The 7,500-nt window shown below is 44.4% G+C and overlaps 1 protein-coding gene across 1 annotated transcript in view; it reads right to left on the bottom strand.

Annotated features, from left to right (window-relative positions):
- ndst3 (N-deacetylase/N-sulfotransferase (heparan glucosaminyl) 3) overlaps positions 1-7,500 on the bottom strand; it is a gene marked incomplete at both ends in the record, with an annotated part of 77,927 nt that overhangs the window by 23,468 nt on the left and 46,959 nt on the right.

Here is a 7,500-nt window from a genome sequence, read left to right as displayed (position 1 = left end):
ATCAAATTAATGTACTGTACATACTGTACTGGTCAGCTGTTGCTCGGGTTGAGGGGCAGACTCTCCCCCTCACCCCCAGCAGTCACTAAAAAACAAGGAAGTAACTCTACACAAAAATGTATTTTATATCTAAATCTGTGGGTATTCAAATTATATTTCCAGACAAATATGGTTGTTACATCAACATTGTTCATGTGCATATGTTTGTTTATGCTCATGTGTTGAAAAAAAAAACGCTAAATCACCGAGAGTTGTTATAGTCGCCTCCCCGGCGATCAGCGCTCTCTCCACGGGGAGGACAGGCAGAGAGACAGCCTGTTGAGACTCCTGACCGAACGAGCATTACTACAGCGTTTCTGAAACTGTTCATTTCAGCAATGTATATATCCTCCCTCAAATCACTTATTTATACGAACATCGTCCATAAGAAGTTGTTTTTTTATCCTTATTTATTGGAATTATAACGCTGGGTCTGGGTTTCACTATCTCTCCTCCGTCTCCCACTGATCTCAATGCGTCCGCCTGACTGACTGACTGTCTCTCTCTGTTACGTGATCTGCGTGTGTGTGTGTGTGTGTGTGTGTGTGTGTGTGTGTGTGTGTGTGTGTGTGTGTGTGTGTGTGTGTGTGTGTGTGTACACGTAACCTCGCGATGTCTTCACTCCCTCGCTCCCGCGTCAGGAATAGCAGAATAGCGCGCGTTTTGCATTTCCTGTGTTGTTGTTGGGAGATTGGAGGAGCAGTGAGCACATAGTGAAAGAGAAGATAGTTGTCGTGTTTCGTGTACTTTGGAGTTTGGATCTGATTCCGGTAAAATAATTATAATTATAATAGACAGTAGGAGTAGTGTAGCACCTCTGTTATTAGTGTAGGAGTCAACTCATTGCAGGCATGCCCCAGCATCGGCGCTGTGTGTTTGGTTGTGCTGGTGGAGGAGAAAAATCCTCAACAGAAGTTACAGAACCCACCGGGCTGCTACTGTCATGTGAATCATCCATGTTGAATTTCGCGGATTGCCTGCCTGGCCTGCCTGCTTGTAACTTGTGATCCCCCTCCCCACCCACGCGCACGCCCACACAGAGAGATCACGTTACAGAGAGCGAGAGAGACAGTCAGCCGTCAGTCAGTCACAGACTCAGACACATTGAGGAGATCAGTGGGAGGAGAGAGTGAAAACCAGCGTTATAATTCCAATAAATAAGGATAAAAAAACAACTTCTTATGGACGATGCTGGTATAAATAAGTGATTTGAGGGAGGATTTATACATTGCTGAAATGAACAGTTTCAGAAACGCTGTAGTAATGCTCGTTCGGTCAGGAGTCTCAACAGGCTGTCTCTCTGCCTGTCCTCCCCGTGGAGAGAGCGCTGATCGCCGGGGAGGCGACTATAACAACTCTCGGTGATTTAGCGTTTTTTTTTTCCAACACATAAGCATAAACAAACATATGCACATGAACAATGTTGATGTAACAACCACATTTGTGTGGAAATATAATTTACATGTACACAGATTTAGATATAAAATAAATTTTAGTGGGGATGGTGGAAAGACTGGTGATGCGACTGGTGATGCGAGGTTAGTCAGACACACGTCGCGTGCAGTTTCGAAGTGTATTCAGAGAGACCACGTGACCCACAGTCACCCACCGTTTACTACTATGATTTAAGGTGACAGTAACAGTTATGCTGGCATAACCCCTTTAAGTAAAGAAATTGAGTACTTTTCCTACCACTGTTCATTAGAAAGGAACGGCTCCCTACTGTGAACCGAATCCTATCGTTCATTTCAAAGAGCCGTTCAAAAGACTCGATTCGTTCGCGAACGTCTCACCTCTACCCGCTCCGTGTCAAACAAACACTGAAACGCAAACGGACTGGATCACACTGACCTACACAAACCCACGGGAATAATTTAGAAGCACTTTATCAGAAAATATAACTAGTAGGCTAACACTTGTGTACTGTACGTTAATCTGACTTTAGTAGGCCTATAGGCTATTGTTTTCTTCCTGGACGTGCGTTTGTGGCTGGTTATTTAACATGGGATTTTGACAGCTGGCTTCTCCTCTTCTTAACGGAACGCCGTTCCGTCCCCAAATGTTTTAACGGAACGGGGGTTCCGGCCGTTCCGGCTCACTTTCACCACTGCTAATAAAGTATTCTATCACCAAAAAATATGAATATCAAAAAAGTGACTATAGGCAAAAAGAAAAAAAGTGGTTTCAAAACAAAATATGGCTTAAGTGGTTAATTGTCAATCAATTATCATTATTAAATTGTACATTGAGGTGGATGGCACTAAGCATAGATCAATATATTGTCAATGTTGGGCAGAAACCTCGTATCTCCAAGTTTCAAATGTGTATGTTTTTTGGTAAAGTAAAGCCATGCTTCATCATACAAGACCGTCGCACAACACTAGTGGAAACAGCAGATCTACAAGCACACAACGCCTCGCACCGCGAGGCGTTGTGTGCTTGTCGATCGGCTGTTTTCACTAGTTTAAATCATTTTTAAAATGATAAATACCAAACAAACGGTTTTGGACGTACAAGGTTTCCACCCGACAACGACGATATCTGGGTCATTACTGAAGAAAGTTTGTGCGCCACTGTTTCAGCTGACGTGGAACCACAAGGGGTGAGAAGGGGACAGGAAAGTGAGACAGAGTGAGAGCGGAGGAGGAGGGGGGTGGTGGTTGGGGGGTACGGTGGTGGGATGGGGGTGAGGGGGGGAGGGGGGGCATGTAGGAGGATGGGCTAGAGGGAGGGAGATTGTGCTGATATTTGGTCTTTGGCTAATAAGCTTGGTGGCAGAGCTAAGCGCTAAATGTCAGCCCTGATATATGTCTACAGATCTGCTTATGTCAGCGAGACACACATACAGTTTATATGCGCTCTCTCTCTCTCTCTCTCTCTCTCTCTCTCTCTCTCGCACGCACGCACGCACACGCGCACGCGCACGCGCACGCGCGCACACACACACACACACACACACACACACACACACACACACACACACACACACACACACACACACACACACACACACACACACACACACACACACACACACACACACACACACACTCACACACACACACACACACACACACACACACACACACCGTATATAAATAGAGAGACATTTCACATGCCAATACAGACACTGTGTGCTTATTTGTGTGTGTGTGTGTGTGTGTGTGTGTGTGTGTGTGTGTGTGTGTGTGTGTGTGTGTGTGTGTGTGTGTGTGTGTGTGTGTGTGTGTGTGTGTGTGCGCGCGCACGCGCAAGCGAGAGAGAGTTTGCATTGCTTGCTTGTGTGACTGGATTCTCAAGTGACACAATGTCGTGACTTGAAAATGTTATCTCCACCTGGTCTCTCTCTCTCTCTCTCTCTCTCTCTCTCTCTCTCTCTCTCTCTCTCTCTCGGTCATTGGTCAGTTGTAGGGGAATCAATAGTGTCCTGTTGGTTATCTGTGGGGTCTAGGGCACCACTCCAATATCTGTATCAGATGTAGGACACAAGTATCCTTAACCTCACCCTGGTTCCCTATTTTGACTAATACATTAGTGACTAATATCTGACTACCCTATCTGACATCTTCATCATAAGTGATACATGACTTTGGACAAAGTCTGTGGCAAACTTGTGGAAAATCAGGTGTGAATGGGCAGGGTATATAATATGGGCAGTTGTGTCAATACTTTTATTTTTAGAATTGTGTATTATATAATACTAGAAGCTGGGCCGCCCTTCGGGCGGCCCAGCGTCTAGTCGGCGACCTGGCCAACTCGGAACAATGTAAATAGGGAATGAATGCCCCGCCCTTTAATGCAAACCCCATTATACCTGTTTTCATAGGACCCGTTTTGACCATCTGTCTGCCTGTGTCCATTTATGCCCATATATGGAGATATCTGTATCTGTCTGTCTGTCTGTCGGCGTCCATTTTATGTCCATATATGGAGATCACTGCAGTTATAGTTCTGGGTCCATTTTATGCCCATATATGGAGATATCTGTCTATCTGCGTCCATTTTATGCCCATATATGGAGTATCTGTCTGTGCCTCCAACTGTGTTGCAGACACAGTGCCGGTTCCCCCTTTAATGCAAACCTCATTATACCTGTTGTCATAGGACCCGTTTTGAACATCTGTTTGCCTGTGTCCATTTATGCCCATATATGGAGATATCTGTATCTGTCTGTCTGCGTCCATTTTATGCCCATATATGGAGATCTTTGACCATCTGTTTGCCTCTGTCCATTTATGTCCATATATGGAGATATCTGTATCTGTCTGTCTGCAATCCATTTTATGCCCATATATGGGGGCATTCATTTTATGCCCATATATGGAGAACGCGCGTGCCGGTGGGACGAACGGTTCTCGAGATACGCGGATTACACACTCACAGAGATTTTTTGTTGACTCATGTGGCGTACGTGATGTCAGAGCCTTTTATGAAGTGATGTCACAATGAGTCAGAGCTTACGCCGATTTCCTCCGGAACAGCCTGATGTCAACAATCAGCTCCGCATAAGGAGATTCCGAACGTTTTGCGCCGTTTCGGAAAAAACGCGCGTCGGGTCGGGTCGAGGCCGGGCACTGCACTCCGCGCCGCGGCGGAGAACGTGCGTGCCGAATCTGAAGCCGGTGGGACGAACGGTTCTCGAGATACGCGGATTACATACACGCAGACAGACACGCAGAGACTTCTCGCATTTATAGATAGATATAATAATTATAAGATTCAAGCATTATAGGTCAAACCGTGAAGCAGCCTATTATAGCTCCACCATTAGGCCAATTTGAAAAACATCCAGCCGTTACGGCTTGGTAGAGATAAAATAAATAGTTAAAATAACAGATCTACACGGTCACAATGCATTGCATCACAACATGGGTGGGCTTGTAGTAGGAGTAGTTCACACAAAAGATTACTTGAATTCATGAAGATTTCTTTAGTTTTTGTGGCATTCCTAGATAATAATTCGATGTCTGGGTGGCTGCTCAGTGAGACTCCGCTGGTCATTAAATTATTGGCCCAGGATTGCGACAAAAAGAAAATCTCCATGAATTCAGGGCTCCATGGGGGGTGTAATTGACAGAAAATAAGTCATTTCTTGGGTTGGTTGTAGCCTAGGATGATATGGCGTCAACGCAAGTGTGCATTCGTGCAGATGTCGAGCATGATATATTGTCGTTGTCGGGTGGAGACCTTGTATGTCCAAAACCTTCTTTTTTTGTTATTTTAACGATTTCAAATAGTGAAAATAGCAGATCTACAAGCACACAATGCCTCTGCGTTGTGTGTTTGTAGATCTACTAGTTTTGTGTGACAGTCTTATATGATGAAGCAGGGCTTTACTTTACGAAAACTTTGAAACTTGGATATACAAGGTTTGAGGTTTCTGCCCAACAGTGATGATAATTATGCTCTCACACACACACACACACACACACACACACACACACACACACACACACACACACACACACACACACACACACACACACACACACACACACACACACGCGCACACACACACACACACATGCGCGCGCACACACACACACACACACACACACACACACACACACACACACACACACACACACACACACACACACACACACACACACACGCTGATCTGACAGCCAATATGTGGGCAGTTGTTAATGGTCAACACCCACAGGCCAGATGTGATTTAGAGCCACTGAATGGGAACTAACAGTGTTATCAATGCCCAGATGACCCCACAACAGGACAGTCCCTGCAGTCTTCAGCTATATGAGCCACACAACACCATTAATACACATACTAATTAACACCTTTTATTTTGTGGATGGCAACCAATATTAGTGGGAAACATGTTTCTACGTAACAAAGGAGAGACAAAGTATGAACAAAGTGTGTGTGTGTGTGTGTGTGTGTGTGTGTGTGTGTGTGTGTGTGTGTGTGTGTGTGTGTGTGTGTGTGTGTGTGTGTGTGTGTGTGTGTGTGTGTGTGTGTGTGTGTGTGTGTGTGTGTACGTCAGTGCTCCATGGGACATAGCCCTCACCCAGGGTTTAAATTGCTTTTGTGTTTGGATAAGTCTCCTCATTAAGAGATATATCACCAGAACACAGCATCAACTCTGATTACACTGATTAAGAAAGGAAGAGAGAAGGGGGACAACAATTGGGTTAACTGAGGGGGAAAAATGCAATTAGCCACATTAAGAAACTCACATTAAGAACTAACGTTAAGAACTCTCCCTTACAGAAAACAGTTAAACTCTCTCTCTCTCTCTCTCTCTCTCTCTCTCTCTCTCTCTCTCTCTCTCTCTCTCTCTCTCTCTCTCTCTCTCTCTCTCTCTCTCACGCATGCACGCCCGTTCCACTGTCTGCAAATGCAATCTGGCACCTATCATCACATCATAAACACACCACAAGCAATGTCAGAACACCACAACTGTAAAAGTGTCCTAGAACACACACACACAAAAAAAAGAAAGAAATGCAAATCACTCGAGGCGTTTTGATCAGAATACAGAAGGTGTGATTTTCCATTGATGATGACTAGAAATGAAGAGAACATTGTAGGGCTGGGCCAAATCAAAATCAAATATTGCAATAGGTTTGACCTAATACTTCACTATAATAATAATAATATTGTGACAATATTGTGGGGATGACTATTGGTATTTCTGATGATTTCTGATAAATAACAATCAGTTATAGCTATATATCAGTTATATAAGTTATAGCTATATAATCATATCTAAGAAGGTAAAGGTTAGCCTGACACTCAGCCTGAATTGACATTTCGTTGGGTGTGGCTAGCGATTCAGGGTCTGGAACTAGGCTAGGTAAAGGTGCCTTTCAGAACAGCAAAAGTCCAGGAAAATACAACACTTGCCATATCACAATACTATGTCCACAATCCCAGATGACATCTGGTCTCATCATGTCATCAAGTTTACTGGCAGTTGTTTCCATTTTAAAAATAAAGTCAAAATAAAACACATGGAAAGTAATCGATCGGTGATTGATCGATCAATAGATAGACAGACAGACAGACAGACAGACAGACAGACAGACAGACAGACAGACAGACAGACAGACAGACAGACAGACAGACAGACAGACAGACAGACAGATAGATAGATAGATAGATAGATAGATAGATAGATAGATAGATAGATAGATAGATAGATAGATAGATAGATAAAGAGATATGCAGGCAGGCAGTGAAAATGAAAGGAAAAATTGAAAACAAAAGAGGTACAAGAGGAGAAGAGAGAGCACAGCTGCAGCTGACGCTGTGATGTTCTCTGGGTTCTGACAGCCCCTGTAGTGTAGCTCTCCCACACCTGACACTTCAATGGACCCTGATACTGCTGCTGCTGTTTGTGCGTGTGCGTGCGTGTGCGTGTGTATGCGTGCGGGTGCGTGTGTGTGTGTGCATGCGCGCGTGCGTGCGTGTGCAACAGAGAGAGAGACAGAGAGA

This window comes from Nannobrachium achirus (genome assembly GCF_963921795.1).
Source record: "Nannobrachium achirus genome assembly, chromosome: 3".
Lineage (NCBI taxonomy): Eukaryota > Metazoa > Chordata > Actinopteri > Myctophiformes > Myctophidae > Nannobrachium > Nannobrachium achirus.
This window is presented reverse-complemented; position numbering and strand designations above follow the sequence as displayed.